The 23,286-nt window shown below is 37.0% G+C and overlaps 1 long non-coding RNA gene across 1 annotated transcript; it reads right to left on the reverse strand.

Moving 5' to 3' along the window:
• Positions 1-1,020: 1,020 nt before the first annotated feature.
• LOC115836318 lies at positions 1,021-20,436 on the reverse strand. Its single transcript, XR_004031273.1, has 2 exons — positions 20,317-20,436; positions 1,021-1,601 (listed from the first exon to the last, which is right to left on the reverse strand). It is a non-coding gene; the product is annotated as an uncharacterized LOC115836318 (long non-coding RNA).
• Between the last annotated feature and the right edge of the window lie 2,850 nt (positions 20,437-23,286).

A 23,286-nucleotide genomic window follows, 5' to 3' on the forward strand; every position in this document is an offset into this window, starting at 1 on the left:
CCTATAAGTAATATCCCCCCGATGACCTGCCATAGGCCTTATGAGCTTCTTCCAAGCTCATACTCTGGCTACTGGTCAAATAATGAGGTCTGTTGGCTTTATTTAGCTGATAACTAAATCCTAGAGAAATCTCAATCCTTGGCTGATTATGCTGAGTGATCCAGGATTATGGGGGCAGGCAAGAAACCCTCCGTAGCAAAAAGCTGAAATCATTTATCAAAAAAAAAAAAAAAATCCTAGCTGAGCACAGTGGCTCACACCTATAATCCCAACATTTTGGGAGACCAAGGCAGAAGGATTACTTAAGCCCAGGGGTTTGAGACCAGCCTGGGCAGCATGGTGAAATCCCATCCCTACAAAAAATAAACAAATTAGCCAGGCATGGTAGCATGCACCTGTAGTCCCAGCTACTCAGCGGACTGTGGTGGGAGAATCACTTGAGCTCAAGAGGTCAAGGCTGCAGTGAGCCATGTTCATACCACTGCACTCCAGCTTGGGCAACAGAGTAAGACTCTGTCTCAAGAAAAAAAATCCCATAACAGTCATATTTCACCTCCAAGTAACAATTAAGTTTCCCTAGGTGATCATATATCTTAGTAATGACATTTTTAGTGTGATTATTTCTAGTTTTAAATAGCATGGCAAATCGAATATGTACCTGAAGAAACAAAGCTAGTATATAATAGTGGTTGGGTGTTTGTTCTTAGGATGGATGGATAGATGGGTGAATTTATATTAGAATGAATAATGATTCAGGTGACAAAATATAACATACTATAGCAGATAACAACTTAATCATAAATATATAGGGTCTGAAAACATGATAGTGAGGTAATATTTCATGTACTTCTTCCTCCACAATTTTGGGTTTTGTTAGGTCCAAATAGATATTACCGTTGGAAGGGATATTAGGAAATCATTCAGTTCTCTTTATTTTAACAGATGAGGAAAGAAAACTGTTACTGAACCAAACTTGGATCCACTCATCTGGCACAATAAAGCCAAATACCAACACCAAGGTTTGCAGGAAGAGAAAAAAGGACATTTATTGCAGGGCACCAAGTAAGAAGAACAGGTAGCTAACACTTAAGAACCAACTTCCCCAATGGCTTACAAGCAAGTGTTTTTAAAGACAGGGGTACATTTCAGGAAAACAAGTAACAGGCAAATTCATAAATCAATATGTGGAGGTTATACATTGACTTGTTCTGCAAAGGGAGGATATCTTGAAGCAGGGGCTAACAGGTCCGAGGTGGATTTAGAGATTCTCTGATTTGCAACTGGCTGAGGGAACAAGCCTTTGTCTAAAACCTTGGGGTCAGCAGAAAGGTATGTTAAGGCTTGGTGTTAACATATATTTGTTAAGATAAGGAAACCTATTAATCATCAAGTGATGCTATGCCAGAGTCAAGTCATGAGAGCAAGTCACAACAGACGGGGTCAGTGTGACCAGTCTAGCAAGATTGGTCGCCTGCAGGTGTGACTCTCTCCAGGCCCCTTGGGAAGAAATTTAAAACAGCCTGAGTTCAGTCTTCAGTTTCTTTTTGCCTGAGGTCTACCTGACAGTGGTCAGCATTCTCCATCAATGGGGATCCTGGTTTCTGAAAAACAAATCAAGAAAGTATGTTAATATGTTATCTTTTAGTTTCTATAGGGAACCAAACACCTTATGACCCTGACTTGCTTGGACGACTATTGTTTAAGTTATTATTATCTTCTTACTTGTCAGATTATTCATTTACTCCCCAGGGCTAGCTAGATGCCTGGAATTTCCCTTGAAGGGACTCAGAATTTTTCCTTTATTTCTATGCTTGGGTGGTTGCAGCAGGCCCCTAAGATTGGTCCCTTTTCCATCTCCAAAGCTTTAAGAAGTCAAGGTAGGGGCAAATTCTGGGAAGACAATGGTGGCAGTTGGGTAGTATTGAATTTTCCCGAAGTTCAACATACAAACAAAAGACAATTATGATAGTAAAGCAAAAACACCCACAGATCGATGTCTAAAACAAGATAGGCAAAAGAGGCATCCCATTGAGCCCCCAGATCCAGATGCAGAGAAAATGTCAACAGTTACAAGGCATGTGTGGGGTCAGCATTTGTGTGAAAAGAGGTGGAGGAGTGCCTGACAGACCTGAGGACAGCAAAACCTTCAAAGCATCAGAAAGTGTCACCAGCTAAAACAAGGCTTCTTCCTAATAAAAATAAAAATGCTGTTTTAGAGGTATATGTTGACTTAATTGACATCACAAAAGATTGATGAGATATTCTTATGCCTAATCTGAAGATTAGGCCACAGAAAATTTAAATATCATTAAGTAACCAGGTAATAACTGTCTATTAGTTGTCAGTATTTTAAAATGTGATGAGAAAATAAATAGCAACCCAAAAGACATTGCTTGTGTGTATGTAACATTATCTGTATCAATTTATCAATATTTTAACATAATCTTTCTTTTAAACAATTAGTTTCATACTTTTTCTTGGCAGTAAAGCAAATGATTCTAGAAAATCACTATATTTTAACTTTGAAATTGTTTGGAACTGTAAAACTGACCTTTCAAAATACTAATCTTTCGGCTAAGTGCTAAAGTATCCTTTTAACATCAGGAACACTTTCTGTCATCTTGGGGATATTGAAACTGCTGTTTTCCCCTCAAAATGTATGAGAAGACCCTCTAGTATACATTGATATGGTGCCCCAAGGATATCTCTATTTATAATGTGAAGTATCTCAGGAACAAATCTGTTTTCAGGCTGTAGTGCTCCAAGGCAGAACAGTGTGGTCTGTCCCAGGTGAGTTTCTTAGGTGGCCCCCTAAAATGCAAATTGAGCTGCCCTCAAGGCACTCTATAAATTTATTATAAAAATCTAAAATAAAAAAACACAAAATAACAAAAAAAGTTTGCCTTACTAAAATTAAAACTATTCCCCTCACTCAATGTAACTTTAAAATAGAGTAGAGCAACAGTTACCATAAGAAACAATGGAAAGCACTCCAGCACTCCACAAAACATCTTCTTATATACAACTGACTAAATTCAACGTTCTGATTCAAGGAGATGACATGGTTACAGTGCCTTATGTGCTTTACAATTATTACATTGCTTTGTGCTTGGACAATATGCATTAAAAATTTTTATAGTTAATTGTGTCCAAAGTTGTTTTAATAACCTTCTTATCAATTACTTTCCTGTCTCCAGACACATTGCTTGGCAATAATGCTGAGTAAATAGTTAAATAAAAACCTTAAACTACCTTTTAAATTCTAGTTATTTAACACATCAGTTCTGATTATGACAGAGTAACAGGGAGACATCCTCCTTAAACAATGAGAAATTTTATAAAAATATTGGAAAGAATCATTTGCCCTAGCTTACTACCTGAAGATAGTTTCCCGTCCTCAGCAAAAGGAACATAATTCACAAAGCATTAGGAAGGGTCTTCAAGGGCTTGCTGCTTAGTAGTGAGGCCAAATTAGCCCTAGACTAAACCCTGCTCTGGATCTACCTAGCAACGTTTTAAAGCAAGCTTTGAAAGAATCTAACTGATTCCTAAGAACTTAACTGCATTCCAGGACAATATTCAACAGTATTTAAAGGAATACCAAGACTTCCGGCACCCAAAACCAAAAACACAACGTCCAGTATCCAATTATTAATTAGCAGACACAAGAAGCTGCATGCACAACAGAGATGATGGAATTAGTGACCATGAATGTAAAGAGGGGACAAATGGAAGAAATTTTTTTAAATGAAACTTTTTTGACATGAAAAATTTAGTAGCTGAGATTTAAAATATGCCTGATATGTCTTAGCAGCAGATTGAGAACCGCAGAGGAAAAAAAGAAAAATCAATGAATTTGAAGAAACAATAAAAACTATCCAAAGCAAGCACAGAGGCAAAAATAGAGACAGAAAAAAAGTATCAGTGACCTCTGGGACACTGTCAAGTTGTCTAATACATGAAGGAAAACTGAGAGAAGGGAGGAGAGAAAAAATGTTTGAAGAATTGATGGCTAAAAATTTTCCAAATTCAATAAATTCTTGTTACTTTTTAACTTTATAGTATCTCGGAGGACAGTCCACTTTCCAATGATTGAGGAGCCTAAGACTTGGTTTGGGCAGGGAAAAAACCAAAAATTCAAAGCTGTTACTGAGAAATTCCATGTGACATCCTAACTATTTTACTAAAAAAAGAGAAAGAAAAAGAAAAGAAATAACAGCCCTAAGAAGTGAATTAAGGCTGAAATGTCATGTGGTATTTTAACCTTAATTCTGAATTTCCTTGTTCTAATCAATCCAAATCAGGCCCTAATGATATTTAAATGTAGCTACTTACAAATCCCATAATAGGCAAACAAAAGGGAGGTTAAAATAATTCTATTATTTCACAATGATGAAACAGACTGAATATTTCAATTATTCTACTTATTATAGTACACATAGAACAATGTTCTGTAATCTGCTTCGATATATATAGGCTCTTTAACCACACCACAGTGGGACTAATACAGTCACTTTGGTTGAGCTGCACTCGCTGATTCAATGTTGAAATAAAGTACTTCACAGATTAGCTTAGTCTGCAGCACTTAAAGGTCAGGATTTATTGTAATGTAAATCACAAAGCAATTTTATCTTGACAGAGATTACATACTGTTACAATATTTCTCGCTGAATCTAGTGATGCGTTTGCTTTTTCTTTGCAACTGCTGTGCAAATTGGACCGTAGCCCAGAAAAGAAAAAGAGATGGCAGGCTGCTTTGGCTTTTTAGAAACAACTTAATTCTCTTCATTTTTCAAAGTTCCATAAGAAAAAATAACTCTGAAAATACACATAAAATCATACATAAATACTTGTAAACCTTTATAAACTCTGAGCTCCAGTGCACACGGATATCTGTAAATGACCATCCCTCAAATATTTTGATGTGTTTTAGGAAAGGATATAATTGCTAATGACTCACTTCTGATCATTCATACCAAGTAGCTTGATACATTATTTAAATTACCTCCCCTTTTAAGCAAACAAAAACAATAAGAAGTGCTCATGTTTTTATTGACAGATACCACAAACAAAAATAAAATTGAGTGTAAACAAAGCAAGGTGATGATTAGAATGTCCACTGCTGTCATTGTCTCTATAACCAAATATGGAGAGGTGGAATAGCAAAACCTTCCCGATTTTTCTGTTTCTTCAGAGATTGCACTTAAAGTAGAAGGGATTAGGGTCAGAAATTGAGAAGAACTTTTTGATTACCACAGAATTAAATGAACTACTCAAAGAGTTTGAGAAGTCTTTATTTCTGAAATTCTCAAGACAAGGCCAGCTCGTTCTCTGTTCTGGTCATGTCTCTCAAAGAATCATGCATGCATAAAATGTCCCCACAAAGAATCAACTGGCATATGTACACAATTCTGCCCATTTTTGTCAATTCTTCATATATAGTTTACATTAATAATATACAAAAATGATGGTGAGTCCCAGGACCTACCAGGATATGTATCCGAGGCTAATCTCAAACTGCAATTATTTCATTTCTATTTCTCTAATTTGGTCCAACCCTGGCAAAGTACTTTTCCTTGAATGAAAGTCATAGGTTATTGTGTGGTTTATTCAAATATTAAGTACCATGTTCTTTCATTCTGGCTGTGTCTTATAAAGCAGGGCTTCCCACATAACAGTCATTCCAGGTCAACCTTTACACAGCTATAATCCATTTATAGTGTGATTTGCTCAATGTTTTTTTTTTGGTTTTTTGTTTTGTTTTGTTTTTGCTTTTAAAGAGACAAGGTTACCCAGAAAGGAGTGTATTGGCAGAATTATAGCTGACTGCAGCCTCTGATTCCTGGGTTCAGGTAGTCCTCCTGCCTTAGCCTCCCAAGTAAGTGGGACTATAGGTGTGCACCACCACACCTGGGTTTTGTTGTTGTTTTGCTTTTTTGTTTTTATTTATTTTTTTTTTTTTGGGAAGGCAGGGCCTTGCTGTGTTGCCTAGGCTAGTCTCAAACTCCTGGGCTAAAGCGATCATCCCGCCTCGGCCTCCAGGATTACAGGGGTGAGTCACTGTGCCTGGCCTGCTTAATTGTTTGCTTTAAATCAATTCAAAATTTTACCTAGGTGAATTTATTTTAAAACAAAAATTTTCGCTTTCAAAATTATAGACTTGACATGATAGATTAAAAAAATTAATGTTTGCTGTCTACCACTTTAAGTGGTTTCATGTACCACCAGTTGTCCACATTATCACATTTTGGGAAATGCAAGCTATATACCGTTTTGAAAATAGGAAGTATGTATTACAGATTCCAGTGGTATGTGGAAAATAAATGATATTCATAGAATGCAAGCTTCTTAATAAATTGCATTTACTCTTACAATACAAACATCCCTATCCACAATACCATGTACAATTAGGCACATGCACTTCCCATCCAAAGGTTTCCTGTATATGTCGGATGCGCATACATCCTGGTTTACCTAGGAATTGGTATTTATGGGAGGTTTGATGACAGTGTTCCTACAGCTATTACAGGACACAGCTAGGACTCACATTCAGGTCTCTGCTCCACATCAAGTGATCTTTTCTAGGGAATTGGGAGAAGTAAGGGTATTGGAAGGAAAAAGATGGGTTTGGGAGGGAGAATTATTCTGAGAATGAGCCCATTCCCTTTCACTATGTAGATCTGGAGAGATTAAGGCAGGCAACGGCGTGTTTGCAATGTTCCACATTCCCATTTTATAAGAACCCCTTTTCCATTAAAACTATGTTATAAATACTGATTAGATTGCTGGGATTACAATCAACAGACCTTGTGTTTTAAATGGACTCTTTCATTCTGTCCTAAAAATCTAACCAGACTCTTAATTACTAATTAAGTTTTGTAACTCAGTTTTCACTATTGATGCTGAAAAGAAAAGAATGAGGTGGAGGAATACGAGGCACCCCCATTTGGCCTTGGAGACATGAAGAGAAGGGGAGGACACATAACAAAATAGTCAGCCTGCCTTTTCTGCACTACCCTCCTTTCCTTTTGCGCCACTGTGAGTGTTATGCCAAGCACGTCTATCCTCCCAGCTCTCATGGGGGAGGGCCAAAAGCTTTACATTACACCACTGGTTTACACCCTGAGAAACGTCTCGTGAGCTGCAAAATACACTTTGAAGCAACTTTCTAAAAGGCACATCTATATTTACCAATGTGTTCCACATGATTAAACTGTGAAATTTGTCTCCAGTTTGGCAATACCTTAGAGAGATGTTGTGAGGTTTCGAAAGAAAATGCCTGTGAAGTGCTGTAAGTTCCATAGGAGGAAAGCACTCTACATCAAAGGTGCTGTTACACTCCTTGATGCTATATTGGTGCAACAGCAAGTAAAATAGCGTAAGCCATGATGTCACAATGTTGTCATGCAACATCATCCACAGTGAGAGCAAGAAAAACCTGTTTTTAAAATGCCTCTTTCCCCCCTCCTCTTCAGCTTGTTAAAGCATATGGTATCCAAAACTAGTTCACAGTGAACTTCATTTCTGCCACTGCTGTAAATGAAGTTTCTTCTCAGGCAGATGTCAGTGCTAAAAGTTTGGTGCTCATAAATACCAAATTTACATAAAATCTATATAGCTTTTTTCAAAAGTCTTTCTTGGTTGATGTAGGCTGATTGGCTGGGATACACAGTTCACTTACTTATTCCTGTAACCATAATACATTTCTAGATTCACTACTTGGAAAAACAATGATTTCGACTGAACCACAGAAATGACATTCCTCTAGGCCTCTCTGGTTGTAAATGCCATGTCTCAGATTGAAAGAAAGAGACAAATTTAGAAAGTTAACTGAGATATTCTTGGACTTAATTTAGGCCTATGGTTTCAAACTATAGGTTATCATTTATGCAAAATGCATCGTTTGTTGGTGGAATAAGGAATGAATCTTATAGGTATTTTACTCCCTGCAAACACCATCAAACTAATCTGTTGATAAAGCAGATCTGAGTCACTGTGCTTGCCACAGTAACAGAGGCCACCACCTTGACAAGAACCTTTATGGTATCTCAGAAGAGGAAAGAGCAAAGATAGGGTATTTATGAGATTTGGGGCATCTGGTTTAAGGTGGGTCTCTTGCTATGGGATGTGGTGGCTTGATTATGATGGGTTAAGTTTGTGATGTTTTAGTATTAGTAGACATAGAGAGAGGAGGGTTTTGAAAAAAGGGTTTTAATGCAGCCCTTGATTAGTAAACAGCTGTTTAATGCTGCTTTAATTTTAGTAGTTTAATATATGTTTAAATAGACTTCAAGGAACTTTTTGAAATGAATGATAAAGTTATCAGCAACTTTATCTCCCTGGGCAAAACTTTTCTGAAATAATAAAATCAAGCTTATAAAGATAGTGAAATAATAATACCACATTAATGAAGCAACATAATAGTAAAGTCAAGTTAATGTAAATTTTAAGCTGTGTAAGTATAGACAGCTTTGGATCTCAACACATATACTACCAGTGTTCTTCAAATTCAACTGAAAAATCTCAGCTACCGAAAGCAGCTCCTTTTCGCTGAAAAAGATTCATTTTCGGCCACTGAAGCAGACAGTCTACCTCTAAGATATCCCGCCTTCTTTTTTTATTGTGATTGCTGACTACCTTTCTTAAGATCACTGTGAATTATTGGCCTAAGCATCATTCCACTTTTCTACTTGATTTAGCATATTTCTGTGTATACAATGTAGTTTAATGCTTTGAGGACAAACCTTGAGTTCCTTGGAAACACTGAATTGTCAGTCTCACAATAACAATTTTAATCATAGCACTACTCAGCTTAAAACCTTTTAGTAAGCCTTTTTGACTTCTGAATGAAGTTTAAGTTTCTATATATGCTTCTTGGGTCATATTTCCTTCTGCTTCTCTCTCACTTCACCACATCTATGAGTGCATACATGAATGTTATACACCAATTACACTAAACTCTTACTAAACTCTTGACAGTTCCAGAATGTATTTGTCTCTCTCTTCCTTCACTTGAGGGTCTTGTACATGCAGAGTTGTGTGTATCTGGAAAGCTCACCAATTACTCCTTTCTTCTTTTTTCCACTGGTTAATTCCATTAAAAATCCTCTCAGAAAAAAAAAAAATTGCTTCCCCCAGGACGCCCCTTGCAAATAGGAGGAAACACTTCCCTTTTGTGCTTCCTTAATACTTTGTACTTATTTCCATCAGCCCACTCCCTCTCAAATAATAAGGTACTTTTTACATTGTGTTATAATTCTCCAGTTATTTGCTTCCTTATTCTATCTGTTAGTAAGCTTCTTGAAGGCAAGCATATTGTATGGGAAATAGCCCTCAAATATATATTTTGAATAGTCAGTGAGTAAATTAATAGATAAAACCTTAAGATTGTGATAAAAAATAATAAAACTTGACAGAATCTCAAAGAAATTATCTGACGGATCCTAAAAAGTAAAGAATTCTCAAAGTATTTGCCTAACAACAATAAAATTTAGAAGAATTAAACTTAAAATCTGCACAAATAATATTAGTAACATTTTAAAAGTGTGAGAATGCATTCTGCTGGTGAAGCTGTGGGGAGGTAGGCACTTTCAGACACTACTGGTACAACCCTTTTGGAGAAATATTTGACAATACCTAACAAAACTAGATATGCACTTACCTACATGCACTTACCTTTTAACCCAACAATTCAACTTTTAGGAAGTTACCCTGAAGATACACTTGCCACAAAAGAGAAACATATATGCAAAAGATTATTCATTGCAAAATTATTTATGATTTCAAAATACTGAAGGCACAGTAACCAAATCAGCGTGGTACTGGTAAAGAAACAGACACATAGACTGATGGAACAGATTCGAGAACCTAGAATTAAAGCCACACACCTACAACCATCTGATCTTCAACAAAGTCAACAATAACAAGCAATGGGGAAAGGATTCCCTATTCAATAAAATAATGATGGGATAACTGGCTAGCCATATGCAAAAGATTGAAACTGGAACCCTTCCTTTTACCATATACAAAAATCAACTCAAGATGGATTCAAGACTTAAATGTAAGACCTAAAACTATAAAAACTCTAGAAGAAAACCTAGAAAATACCATTCTGGTCATTGGCTGTGGCAAATAATTTATGACTAAGCCCCAAAACCAATTGCAACAAAACCAAAAATTGACAAAAGGGTCCTAATTAAACTAAAGAGTTTCTGCACAGCAAAAGAAGCTAGCAACAGAGTAAACAGACAACGTAAAGAATGGGAAAAAATATTTGCAAACTGTACATCCAACAAACGTCCAATATCCAAAATCTATAAGGAATTTAAACAATTCAACAAGCAAAGAACAAACAACCCCATTAAAAAATGGGCAAAGGACCAGAACAGATACATCTCAAAGAAGACATACTGAGACCCCAAAAGCAAACGCAACAAAAACAAAAATAAATAAATGGAACCTAATTAAACAGAAAAGCTTCTTCACAGCAAAAAAATCAGCAGAGTGAGCAGCCAACCCACAGAATGGAAGGAAATATTTGCAAACTATGTATTCAAAAATGGACTCATATCCAGGACCTGCAAGGAACTCAAACACATCAGCAAGAAAAAAAAATCCCATCAAAAAGTAGGAAAATGACATGAATATACGTTTCTCAAAATAAGATATACAAGTGGCCAAGAAGCATGAAAAGATGCTCAACATCACCATCAGGGAAACACAAATTAAAACCACAATGAGATACTACCTTATTCCTTCAAGAGTAGCCATAATTAAAAAGTCAAAAAACAATAGATGTTGGCATGGATGTGGTGAAAAGGAAACATTTTTACACTGCTGGTGGGAATGTAAACCAGTACAACCTCTATGGAAAACAGTATGGAGATTTCTTAAAGAACTAAAAGTAGATTTATCATTTGATCCAACAATCTCACTACTGGGTATCTACTCAAAGGAAAAGAAGTCATTATATGAAAAAGACACATGCATATGTATGTTTATAGCAGCACAATTCACAATTGCAAATATATAGAACCAGACTAAGTGCCCATCGACCAATGATAGATAAAGAAAATGTGGTGGGCATATATATATGGAGTATGACTCAGCCACAAAAAGGAGCAAAATAATGTCTTTTGCAGAAACTTGGATGGAGCGGGAGGCCATTCTAAGTGAACTAACTCAAGAATTGAAAACCAAAAACCATATGTTCTCACTTACAAGTGGGAGCTAAGCTATGAGAATGCAAAGACATACAGAGTGATATAATGGACTTTGAAGACTCAGGGAGGAGTGAGTGGGAAGGGTGAGGGATAAAGACTACATATGGGGTACAGTGTATACTGCTCAGGTGATGGGTGAACTGGAATCTCAGAATTCACCACTATAGAATTTATCCATGTAACCAAAAACCATCTGTACTCCAAAAACTAATTATTAAAATTCTTTTAAAAGACATAAATGTGGCCAACAAATATATGAAAAAATGCTCAACATCACAATTCATTAGAGAAATGCAAATCAAAACCACAATGAGATACCATCTCACGCCAGTCAGAATGGTTATTACTAAAAAGTCAGCCAGGTGCAGTGGCTCATGTCTGTAATTCCAGCACTTTTGGAGACAGAGGCAGGTGGGTCGCTTGAGCAAAGGAGCTAGAGAACAACCTGTGCAACGTGGGAAGACTCTGACTCTACAGAAAAATACAAAAATTAGCTCGGCATGGTGGGTCAGGCCTGTAGTTCCAGCTACTCAGGAGACTGAGATGAGAGGATCATTTGAGCCTATGAGGTGAAGGCTGCAGTGGGTCATGATCACACCACTGCTCTCCAGCCTGGACAAAAGAGTGAGATCCTGTCTAAAAAATAAAAGAAAAAAAAGTAAAAAAACAAAAACAAAGCAAAATAAAAAAAAGTGTTGGCAAGGTTCTGGAGAAAAGGGAACACATACACTGCTGTTGGGAATGTAAATTAATTCAGCTACTGTGAAAAGCAGTTTGGAGATTTCTCAAAGAACTTAAAACAGAACTACCATTCAACCAAGCATTCCCACTACTGGGTATATACCCACAGAAAAATAAATCATTGTACCAAAAAGACACATACACTTTCATGTTCATCACAGCTGTATTCATAATAGCAAAGACATGGAATCAACCTAGATGCTCATCAGCAGTGTACTGGATAAAGAAAACATGGTACATATATACCATGAAATACTATGCAGCCTTAAAAAAGAACAAAATCATGTCCTTTGCAGCAACATGGATGCAGCTGACAGCCATTATTCTAAGTGAACATGTCCTTCTTCTCATGGTGGCAGGAGGGAGAAGAATGAGAGTTGAACAAAGAGTCCTTATAAAACCGTCAGATCTCATGAGAACTTACTCACTATCACAAGAATAGCATGGGGTAAACTGCCCCCATGATTCAATTACAACCCACTGGGTCTCTCCCATGACAGGTTAGGACTATGGAAACTACAATTCAAGATGAGATTTGGGTGGGGACACAGCCAAACCATATCAGTAGGATTCAGAATTAGATCCTGGACTAGAAAAAGAATATTAATGGGATAATCTGAGAGATTTTAATAAGGCCTGTAAATTAATTACTAGTATTTTGTTAATGTTAATTTTCTGATTTTGATTATTATACTATGATTATGTAAGATTTCAGGAGTTTAGGAAGTGAGTATGAGTGAAAGTGATTTGTGTGTACTCCTCAAACTTTTTATTAAAATTTAAAATTTAAATATGTACAAACCAGTTTGATATCCTAGTAAAAAAAATGTATTTTAATGAGACTACTCAATATATCTGGAATATTCTATAAACCTTAGCCTTTCATGATTTGTTTTTCAATTGCTAAGGCAAAATTTCTAAATCCCAAGGAAAATAGTTTTCCTTTCTATGGTTTTCTAATATAATACCAACAATAATTACACTCTACATTTTGTAGTGCTTTAAAATTTCTAAATAATAATTACTTGTATATGAGATTATTGTGTTGCTTCCATAGATAATGTTTGGACTACCTAAGATATTGTATATGATATTTTATGTTAACCAAAATATCTTCTACACATTAAGTGCTTAATTAATTACTATTATTAATATTAATATCCTCTTCACCTTTTGTTCTAAATCACAACTTTATAAGGTTTGTAGTACACCTATTATTTTATCCTTGGAGATTAGAAAAAAGAGTCAGGTAGGTGATAACAGGGGATCCAGGTTTGAAGCCAGATATTCTGATTTAGACTGGATGTCTGATCTCCCCATGACATCTGCAAGGCAGTGACCAAGCCTTATATTTCACTCCTATAAATCTTCCTCAGAGTCTAACATATAGCCAAGGCTCAACCAAGACTGCCTTTTGAAGAGACACAATTTAAATGTGGATTAACTTCTTAGAAAGAAAAACATATTAAACCAAGAATAGAACAGAGTTTCCCTGATTTCAATGGTTACACACCCCTTATATGTGTGACCAGCATCAGAGTAATTTAAAAGAAAAATGTTGTTATAAAATATTATTACTAGGTTATAAAGGAGTGGGATATATTAATCAATTAACCAAGAAGGTTTATTTTCTCTAAGTAGTAGCTTGTGACATAGGGTGGGAATAGCAAGTTTGAGTGAGAAAGCATAGCAAGGGTGTATGAATCAAAATGTCTTGGAGATAATTTTCAGATCATTTTCTTTTTTTTTTTTTTTGAGAAGGAATCTCACTCTGTCGCCCAGGCTGGAGTGCAGTGGCGCAATCTCAGCTCACTGCAAGAGCCGCCTCCCGGGTTCACAGCATTCTCCCGCCTTAGCCTCCCAAGTAGCTGGGACCACAGGTGCCCGCCACCATGCCCGGCAAATTTTTTTGTTTGTTCGTTTGTTTTTTTTTTGTATTTTTAGTAGAGACGGTGTTTCACTATTCACAGGATGGTCTCGATCTCCTGACCTTGTGATCTGCCTGCCTCGGCCTCCCAAAGTGCTGGGATTACAGGCTGAGTCACCGTGCCTGGCCAATTTTCAGATCATTTTCAAATGCATTCTCCTAGGACCTGCCACAATCTGTAAGGGGCTGGACTCTACCTTGTAAGGATGTCTACTTTAAAAAATCTCCAGTTTATTCTATGAGATTATTTTCTTTCATTTGTTTTTGTATTCCCTTTTCTTTCACTGTTTCTTTTATTTAATTTAAAATAATTATACAAAATCTGCGTCTATTTTAACATGTCAAACAAGAAAGTACCTTTTTTTAAGTTGATAATCCCCTTTCTCTCTCATCCTCCTACAAATCCCAACCCCTTGCTTGAATTAATGTTAATATTTTAGACTTCCCTCATATTTCTTTGATCTTATATAGGTAATGTTGATATATAGTTCGTACAAGCACACATATACAAATCTCACAAAACCTAAGTGAAGAAAACAAGATGAGAAATATGTAAAATAAAATAAATTACTAGTGGCAAGTTAGAACACAAAAAATTAACAGGCATATTCAAATTAAGTGACTAAAAAATTAATTAATTTAACTTTTACTTGACTTTTGATTTTACTTTGCCTGGGTAAGCATATTCAGCTTCCTCACCCTTTTCTGAAGGGTGTTTAGTATCAACACATACACATTATTTTATATCATGTGCTCTAATACCATAAGTGGAAAAAAAGGAATTATTTCATCTGCTTCATTATTTAAGTCCTTTTTCTCTTTACCTAGTATGACCATTACAAATAAAGATTAAATACTGCATACTTCAATGTTATTCTCAGGAATAATTTCCAACATTAAGAAGGAAGGTACAGTTTTCTGTTTTATGACCTTGTAATAGAGATTGGTAAATAACTAGAGACAGCATTCCTTTGCCCTCCACGGGTTGCCCTGGAAACAGGAGGGAGGAATATGTAATTCTGGGCTCCAGTATCAGCTTCAGATGAATTCCTTTATTTCACACAAAGGTTGACCATTCTTTAGAGAGTCGCATTAGCAGATATTCCTGCTAATGGTGGTGTGACAATTACTCAGGTGCTACCTGGAGCAGCTCTTCTAAAGTTGCTTTGCATATTATTTAAATCTCCTGTTTTTATTTAACTTTCCATTTGTTTATCATCTCCCCAGCCAGTGAATCAAAGTTATCTGAGGAAAAAGATCATATCTTATAACTCTCTTCTTTGCACCTTTGGAAGCCTGTGCCACAGCTCTTGCTTACAGAAGGAGATATGGTTTGACTAAGAAGTACTCTTTACCTTGCAAATTTAATACATGTTCCCTTACAAAGGAAGATAAATCAATATTACATGCTACAAATAGAAAGGACAACCAATTAATCAGTAAAACACCTCTTTGATTCAAACTGCCTATTAAAAAAATGTAAACGCAAATGGGAATTTGAAAATGAGAAATACCTTTAGTCAAATTAATCTACACAAACTGAAATTAGTTGAAAATGTTATAAGAAAAAAAGTAAACAGGACTGTAAGCATTTATTTGTTTCATCCTTACAATTACCGTATAATATAGGCATTATTATCCCCATTTAAGAGATGAGAAAATGGTGAGGTTCAGAGAACTTACTAAATTGGCTGAGACATTTAGCTAATAAGTGGCAGAAATGGAATTCACATTCGGGTTGATCTCAAAGCTAGTGATCTTTCTACTATACCACAAAAAGAAACACCCTTAATAAAATCTGAAAATAATAAAATCAAAATATTTGAATGAAGTTTTAATTATATTAGAACTAAAACCCACATGAAGGCACACTTGCATAAAAAAAAACCATAGATAGGCAAAACCAACACGAATTGCACTGTACTAAAATTAAGGATGCCTGAGTTCTAGACTATATTGTTCACTCTATACTGTTTCACTCTTAGCATAATGCCTGGCTCATAAAAAAACAGTCATTAAATATTCATTCTCACTCACTGTATGACTAAAATGTACAAATAGAATCTTTAAAATAGAATCAATCAACCAAACATATTACAATAAAGCTTTAATTAATCAAAACAATTAGAAGATTATTTGTTTTAATATAATTTTTGGTTAACTAGTCATGAATGAGTAAGTCCTTTTTGTAGATTCAAGGTTGCCACTGGAAATCTTTCAAACTCTGTTTTACTATATAGAGCAAACTTTATTGTATAGAGAAATCAATTAATGCACTTGCTACAAGACAAACTCTTAGACTCCACTTCAAGAAATTTCACTCAAATCTAGTATGTATGCCTAGGGTGGAACTCTGGAGCGATTCCAATTCAGGAGAGCCAAAGATGAAGACAAAGCTTTGAGAAGCATTAAGTAAAGAACTTACTATACTGTATTCCAACTATCTGAAGCATATACATTCTACTGTGTCAGCCTCCTTCTCTTAGAATGAATATTCCATCTCATTCAGAGATGGGTCATATCAGCCATATGTTGTTCAGTGACATGGTCACATGAGCCACTATTAATTGGATCAGGTAATTGTGCCCAAGCTTCTCTTTTCAGGAAATCAGATTCTCCTTTCAGGAAAGTGTTTTTAGAATTAAGTAATTCTAGTTTCTCTCTTATAGTGGTAAAAACTGAGAACATGAATGCAAATGCTTATAGATGTGACTATGGGATACTGTGGATGTTCTCTTCAACTTTTTCAGTAAAGTAGGACGAAAAGTCTTTAGCTGAGAAAAAAATGGAAAGTATTAGAAGTATGATATGAGAAGTGTGAAATAATCATTCATTTGTTCTCCCACTTCCTGGACTAAGGATATATAGCATGGTTACTAGGCAGCATTAGGGTTGCACTTGAGGTTTGTGATCATGAGTTAAAATGAAACCCATTAGTAAGACTGTGTGTTTTTTACTAACCACATTCAGCTTCATGCGTGCAGGCATGGAACAAGTGGAAGGCTGGATTTAACTAGGAATGTGGCTTTGGCTTAGCAAGGACAATGAATCAAGAAAGCCAAAATGGTATCAAGGGTATGTGCAAGGGAGAATTATAATTGATTTAAGCTAAGTAAGGAAGGGAGAGAGGATATGAAGATGTTGAGAAGTGAAATGGTGAAAGATCAATGGATTAAAGTTCCTAATGGGGTTAAAGAATTATAATTATTGGAGTCCAGGTACCAGAGGGAGAAAGATGGAAATATAGCATGTGGTGATCAGAGAGTGGGATGCATGAAATTGAAATTATGAGGCAGTTATAGTAATTAGTCAGGATCTAAGTTACGACTATAGGAATCAATGATTAAGGTAAGTTGGAAGGCAAAATCACTGAAGGAGACAAATTCAAAGAACTGAAATATCAAAATGTTGGAAAAGTATGTGATTGACATTACCAAGAATTAAGATCAGAAATAGCATTGATGAACGGGGAAAGGTGATGTGAATTATATGTAATAAAGAACTTGGCTGGATTTTGTCCCGTTTCTAGAAGGTAGTCCTTTAAATTTCCCAAGTGATGAGTGTCTTTGTTATTCACGATGGGCTCTGATAGTTTATGCTAATGAGGTGACTTTGGTGGGCTTCTAGATAGTTTGTGCCAGTGAAATGACTCAGGATACAGCTGGCTACTCCAGAAAGATGAACCATGTGATTAGAGGGTTGGGGATTTGAGCCACGTGATATCACCTTGATGAGGGAGAGGATGAGCCCTGGAGACTGAGTTCAATGTTGGCCAGTGATTCAATCAGTCATGCCTACATAATATAACCTCAATAAACACTCTGAACAATGAAGCTTTGGCAAGCTTCCCTGGATGATAACAGTCTGTGTATTGCTACACATCAATAGCAGGAGGGTGCCAGGAGGGTGATGTATTCTGACTCCATGAGGAGAAGACACCAGAAGATTTATGTCTGGGAGCCTCTTAGACCTATACATTGCTTCTTTTGGCTAATTCTGATTTGTATCCTTTTGCTACAATAAAACTATAAACATAAGGAAAAAAACAAAACTGAGGCCATATAAATTCTGGAACTTTGTAATAACTATTAATATATTGTACTAATCCATTTTCACACTGCTAATAAAGACATACCCGAGACTGGGCAATTTACAAAAGAAAGAGGTTTACTGGACTTATAGTTCCATGTGGCTGGAGAGGCCTCACAATCTTGGAAGAAGGTAAAAGGCACATCTTACATGGCATCAGGGGAGAGAGAGGGCTTGTGCAGGGAAACTCCCATTTTTAAACCCATCAGAGCTTGTGAGACTCATTCACTCTCATAAGAGCACAGGAAAGACCAACCCCCATAATTTAATTACCTCCTATTGGGTTCCTCCCATGACACATGGGAATTGTGGAAGTTACAATTCAGGATGAGATTTGGGTGAGGACACAGCCAAACCATATTATTTTGTCCCTGGCCCCTCCTAAATCTCATGTTCTCACATTTCAAAACCAACCATGCCTTCCCAACAGTCCCCCAGAGTCTTAACTCATTTTAGCATTAACTCGAAAGTCCACAGTTCAATGTCTCATCTGAGACACGCAATTCCCTTCTGTCTATCAGCCTGTAAAATCAAAAGCAAGTTAGTTACTTCCTAGATACAATGTGGGTACAGGCATTGGGTAAATATAACTATTTTTAATGGGAGACATTAGCCAAAATAAAGGGGCTACAGGCTTCATGCAAGTCCAAAATTCAGTGAGGCAGTTAAATCTTAAAGCTCCAAAATAATCTCCTTTGACTCCATGTTTCACATTCAGGTCACACTGATGCAAGAAGTCAGTTCCCATGGCCTTAGGCACCTCCACCCCTGTGGCTTTGTATATTATAGCCTGTCCTGGTTGCTTTCATGGGCTGACATTGAGTGTCTGCAGCTTTTCCAGGTGCACAGTGCAAGCTGTCGGTGGATCTACCATTCTGGGGTCTGGAGGACATGGCCTTCTTCTCACAGCTCCACCAGTTGATGCTCCAGTAGGGACTCTGTGGGACCTCCAACCCCACATATCCCTTCAGCACTGCCTGAGCAGAGGTTATCCATGAGTGCCCTGCCCCTGCAGCAAACTTCTGCCTGTACATCCAAGTGTTTCCATAAATCCTCTGAAATCTAGGCAAGTTTCCCAAACCTCAATTCTTGTCTTCTGGCAACCCACAGGACCAACACCACATGCAAGCCACCAAGGCTTGGAGCTTGCAACCCCTGAAGCAATGGCCTGAGCTGTACCTTTGCCCCTTGTAGTCGTGGCTGGAGCAACTGGGATGCAGGGACCAAGTCTCTAGACTCTACACAGCAGAGGGGCCCTGGGTCCAGCCCATGAAACCATTTTTTCCTCCTAAACCTCCAGTCCTATGATGAAAGGGGCTGCTGCAAAGGTCTGTAACATGGCCTGGAGACATTTTCCCATTGTCTTGGGGATTAACATTTGGCTCCTCGTTACTTATGCAAATTTCTGCAGCCAGTTTGAATTTCTCTACAGAAAATGGGATTTTCTTTTGTATCACATTGTTGGGCTGCAAATTTTCCAAACTTTTATGCTTTCCTTCCCTTATAAAATGGAATGCCTTTAACAGCACGCAAGTCACCTCTTGAATGCTTTGCTGCTTAGAAATTTCTTCCACCAGATACCCTAAAACATTTATCTCAACTTCAAAGTTCCACATATGTCTATGGCAGGGGCAAAATGCCACCAGTCTCTTTGCTAAAACATAACAAGAGTCACCTTTGCTCCAGTTCTCAATAAGTTCCTCATTTTCATCTGAGACCACCTCAGCCTGGACTTTATTGTTCATATTGCTATCAGCATTTTGGGCAAAGCCATTCAACAAGTCTATAGGAAGTTCCAAACTTTCCCACATTTTCCTGTCTTCTTCTGAACCCCCCAAACTGTTCCAATCTCTGCCTGTTACCCAGTTCCAAAGTCACTTCCACATTTTCAGGTATTTTTTTAGCAACACACAATTCGTGTTACCAATTTAATGTATTAGTCCATTTTCATGCTGCCGATAAAGACATACCTGAGACTGGGCAATTTACAAAAGAAAGAGGTTTGATGGATTTACAGTTCCATGTGGCTGGAGGGGCCTCACAATCATGGGAGAAGGTGAAAGGCATATCTTACATGGCAGCAGAGAAGAGAGAGAGCTTGTGCAGGGAAACCCCCATTTTTAAAACCATCAGAGCTTATGAGATTCACTCACTCTCATGAAGAGCACAGGAAAGACCCACCCCATAATTCAATCACCTCCCACTAGGTTTCTCCCAAGACACATGGGAATTGTGGGAGTTACAATTCAAGATGAGATTTGGGAGGGGACACAGTCAAATCATATTATACATGGGAAAAAAATCAATCTGCAGAGAAAAAAAGTAAATCAGACATACCAAGGAAAGTGTGTCCAGTCTTAGAAAGTTGCTTCATAATTGTCCTTTTTATAAGAGCATGACATTCCTTAGTGATAGATGCTTTACAAACTAATAAAGAATAGTCTTTGCAGTTTGTGACAATTTACCTGAAATACAATAGGATAGTAGGTAAAACATGAGTCACAGAATCATACTTGGAAACTTCTAATTTAACATAAATGAATTAATTAGTTCAATAAAAATAAGTAAAGAAGTAATACACTAAGCATTCTCCATTCTCCAAGGTCAATGTTTCAAAGATCCTCAATGACCCTGTTTGTAGATGGCTTTTGTGACTGTGGCACCAAAGCATTCAGACTGTTCTCCACATCTCTATTGGTAGCTCTGAGTATAGAAGTTGCTGAAACAACTTCTATTGTCTTGTGAACTGCATATGACAATAAGGCCCACAGAGAATGCTAATGTTAAAACTTAGACACTTGCTGCTGTAGAAGGAGTGGATATTGAAAGTATAAACCATTTGATGTCTGAGATTTTAAAGATTAGCATCTCTTCCTAACTCACCACTGTATGATAACCATTTACATTAAAAAATAAATCAAACTATTCACCTGAAAGACCAACTATTCAGTGAACGATTTGTGAATGCAAGTCTGCAGTTATGATATCTAAAAATCATAATTTTTGCTTTTTTAACTTTTTGCTTTTTAATTTTTTGCTTTTTTTGATCCAACAAAATTAGACTACAATGTGATGATAAACAACCTCTAAAACATAGCACTTTAACACAACCAATTTAATTATCTCCATGCTAAATATTAAAGGTGAATCACAGGAGATTTCAATCCTAAGTCACTAAGAAATTAAGGCTATGAAAGCTCCATTTTAACACATAGATTCATGATGATCACAGCAAGGGAACTTAATAGACTACACACAGACTCTTCACACTCACTCCCACCTTTGGTTGACACACAGCACTTCTGCTCACATTTTATTAGCCAAAACATGTGACATAGTCCACCTAACTTCAGAGGAGGTGGGAGTTAAACCCTTCCGCATTCCTGGAAGAAGAATGGCATACTTGTGAATACATAATGACATGTTTTGCATTTGCGCACCTGACAATCACATTTCTCAGTGAGAAGTAGGAAAATGCTCCTACTTTCTCTCTCTCTAGTCTTTCTCACCTAAGACTCAATTCTAGCCCAAACATATCCTGCACCTAAAACACTCTGAGCTAGATTCTTATGATATGGAAGAATCCAGTAAAGTATTCTGGCATAGGAACTCGCAACCTGTCAGAAATCAGGGGAAGACAATTTGTGTAGGCAAGGGAAATAGTGAGCCCTTGCTTTTCACAAATATCTTCTACTGCCAAAGTCTACCCATTTTACATTTTTAGACTAAAAGCACCATAAAAACATTTTTAATTTAAAAAAGCATTGTGTTCTCAGAAATTTCAGAAAAGGCAGAAAAGCAACAAGACAAAAATATTTCAGATTTCACTACCTAGAGATATCCATTTCTTATTACAGAGAGTTTCCAAATACAGTTGACCCTTGAACGGTGCAGGGGGTTTGGAGTACCTATCTCCCATGCAGTTGGAAAATTCATGTATAACTTTTGACTCCCTGTATTAGGCCCTTCTTGCATTGCTATAAAGAAATAGTTGAGACTAGGTAATTTATAAAGAAAAGAAGTTTAATTGGCTCACAGATCTGCAGGCTTTGCCAGAAGCATGATGCTGGCATCTGATCAGCTTCTGGTGAAGTCTCAGGGAGCCTTCAATTCATGGCAGAAGGTGAAGCTGGAGCAGGTATTTCACATGATAAAAGCAGGAGCAAGGGGCGGGGAGAGGTCACTTTTAAATGCCCAGATCTAGCAAGAACTCACTATCACGAAGACAGCACCAAGCCATGAGAGATCGATCCTCCCCCATGATCTAAACACCTCCCACTAGGTGCCACCTCCAGCAGTGGGGAATTAAAATTCAACATGAGATTTTTGCAGGGAAAAATATCCAAACTATATCACTCCCCAAAATCTTAACTACTGATAGCCTAATGTTGACTGGAAGCCTTCCCAATAACTTACACTCAATTGACACATGTTTTATACGTTATATGTATCATATACTGTATTCTTATGATAAAGTAAGCTAGATAAAGGAAAAAGTTATAAAGAAAATCATAAGGAAGAGAAAAATATTTACTATTCATTAAATGGAAGTGGATTGTCATCTTCACATAGAGTTCACTGAGGAGGAGGAGGAGAAAGAGAAAGGTTGGTCTTACAGTCTCAGGGGTGGTAGAGGCAGAAGAGGTGGAGAAGGTGGAAGAAGAAGCAGGATAGGCAGGCACATTTGGTATAAATGTATAGAAACACATTATAATTTCTGTCTGATGTTTTTGCTTTTTCATTTCTCTAAAAATGTTTTTATATAGTACCAATCCTTCTTCCACCATTTGCTTTAGTTTCAATGTCTATATCATTGAAGAATTCATGTCACTAAAGAAGTTAAAAGCAGTCTTGAATCATTAGTGCCCTTCTGCCAAAACAAGTATCAATTTGTTTTCTGGCACTGCTTCTTCCACGTCTTCTGTCTCATCATCCGGCACTGGTTTGGAAGCATTTATCTTCATCAAATCATCTCCTGTTAATTACTCTGATGTGGTGTCTATTAGCTCTTGAGTTTCTCTGAGATCCCTATCTTAAAACCCTTCATTCTTCACCTATTTTGCCATATCCACGATCTCTTTCATGATTTCCTTGATGGACTCTGTCATAAGTCTTGTGAAGTCATGCACAACATCTGCACACATTTTTCTCCAGCAGGAACTCATTGTTTCAGGCTTGATGGTTTTCACAGCTTTTTCTATAGCAACAATGGCATCTTCTGTGGTGTAATCCTTCCAGACTTTCATAATGTCCTCTTTATCAGTGTTCTTTCCCAAAGCCTTGAAAATGGTTTCCACAGAATATTGC

This window comes from Nomascus leucogenys, chromosome 2 (assembly GCF_006542625.1).
Source record: "Nomascus leucogenys isolate Asia chromosome 2, Asia_NLE_v1, whole genome shotgun sequence".
Lineage (NCBI taxonomy): Eukaryota > Metazoa > Chordata > Mammalia > Primates > Hylobatidae > Nomascus > Nomascus leucogenys.